Raw genomic sequence first — 1,912 nt, forward strand, 5'->3', positions numbered from 1 at the left:
GGATGCTGAGCGCCACCATGCTGCACAAACCACATCCAGGGCGTCAGCAAGTCCGCCACCAGGGGGCTGCCCAGCGCGCGTGACGCCAAGCGCCATCTCCCGCCTCATCTATGAGGAGACTCGCAGCATGCTCAAGGGGTTCGAGGAGAACGTGGTTCGGGACGCCGTCACCTACACGGAGTACCCACTTCTCTAATGATAAGTGCACCAGCTCTTCCTGGGCAAAAACTTAAGTGGCTCTGAAAAGAGCCTTTGGGTTGGATAGAGCCTCAACAGCACACTCACTTGGAGCTGGTGTACTTGGTGACGGCCGCGGTTCCCCAGGACACGGCGTGCTTGGCCAGCTCGCTGGGCAGCAGCAGGCGGACTGCCCTCTGGATCTCCCGCGACGTGATGGTCGAGCGCTTCTTGTAATGCACCAGGCGCGACGCCTCGCTGCGATGCGCTGGAAGATGTCATTGAAGAACGAGTTCATGATGCCCATGGTCTTAGACCAGATGCTGGTGTTGGGGTGCACCTGCTTCAGCACCTGTACACGGACACCGAGTAGTTCTCCTAGCGGCTTTGCTTGCGCTTCTTGCCATCCTTCTGCGCCTTGGTCACCGCCTTCTTGGAGCCCTTCTTTGGTGCTGGAGCGACCTTGGCCGGCTCAGGCATGGCTGCCAGAACACCAGACGTGGTGCAGAAAAATAAAAAAAATAGAATGAGTAAAGTGCAACGTGTCCTCTTTCTATAGAAGCCTTTATGCAAATAAGGTTTAAGTTACAGCCCTAGTTCTGATTGTTGACTATTCCTTATGACGTCAGTAGTTAGTTCTGTCCAATCACAGTGCGAGAGATGCGAAGCTGCATTCTCATTGGATAAAACACAGCCGCAACCTTAACCAATGTAAAGTCTGAGTTTTCGCCCAACAAGGGTTATAAAAAGCGCTGGTCTCATATTTCTTTCACTATGTACATTAAGTGCATTTGTTACCGTGATGTCCGGACGCGGGAAGCAAGGCTGACGCCAAGGCCAAGACTAGGTCTTCTCGGGCCGGGCTGCAGTTTCCGGCCGGCCGCGTCCACCGCCTGCTTTGCAAGGGCAACTACGCCGAGCGGGTGGGCGCCGGCGCGCCCGTGTACCTGGCGGCTGTGCTCCAGTACCTGACGGCTGAGATCCTGAAGCTGGCGGGCAACGGCGACAAGAAGACGCGCATCATCCCGCGCCACCTGCAGCTGGCCATCCGCAACGACGAGGAGCTCAACAAGCTGCTGGGCCGCGTCACCATCGCGCAGGGCGGTGTGCTGCCCAACATCCAGGCCGTGCTGCTGCCCAAGAAGACCAAGAGCCACCACAAGGCCAAGGGCAAGTAAGGCCTGAATTAATCGTCTGCATTACTCTCTAAACCAAAGGCTCTTTTCAGAGCCGCCCACCATTTCTGTGGAAGAACTGAACACGCACTTTTACTGAATCCTAGGAGGACTCTAAATCGGAGAAACTGGAAACGAAGTCCTCTTTGTCTTGCTAAGCCATTTGATTCAAAGTGTGGCCTCAGCTTTCTGGCTCTCGCACGTACGTTAATACGAATTCACCTTTCTGTCCAAGTAGTACCAACGCTGCCGCGCCGCTTCCGGTACCCAGGCGGGTTTCCAGGACGGCCCTGATTGTCGGAACGCTGTCGGGACGCCGGGCTCCATCGTCTCGGGCGGGGGAGGACGCAGTCAGCGCAGTTGCAGCAGGGAAGGGCCGGCCTAGCCGTGTTCTCAGGTGTGGCCGTCTGGCCAGGGAGCACAGGCTTAGGCAGTCTGTGGAGAATCATCCAGGGCCCCTGAACTATTTGTTGAAAAGACTACGCTTTCCATCATCGAACTGCCTGGCACTTTTGTTGAAAAGCGATGGGCTATTTGTGTCCCGTGTTGCTTCTAGACTC

General features: G+C 56.1%; 2 pseudogenes; one reads left to right on the top strand and one right to left on the bottom strand.

Moving 5' to 3' along the window:
• Positions 1 to 281: 281 nt before the first annotated feature.
• Positions 282 to 657, bottom strand: LOC115284965 (annotated as a pseudogene).
• Positions 658 to 979: 322 nt separating this feature from the next.
• On the top strand, positions 980 to 1,355 carry LOC115284966 (annotated as a pseudogene).
• The last annotated feature ends 557 nt before the right edge of the window (positions 1,356 to 1,912 follow it).

This window comes from Suricata suricatta, unplaced genomic scaffold, assembly GCF_006229205.1.
Source record: "Suricata suricatta isolate VVHF042 unplaced genomic scaffold, meerkat_22Aug2017_6uvM2_HiC HiC_scaffold_285, whole genome shotgun sequence".
In the NCBI taxonomy this organism is placed as follows: domain Eukaryota; kingdom Metazoa; phylum Chordata; class Mammalia; order Carnivora; family Herpestidae; genus Suricata; species Suricata suricatta.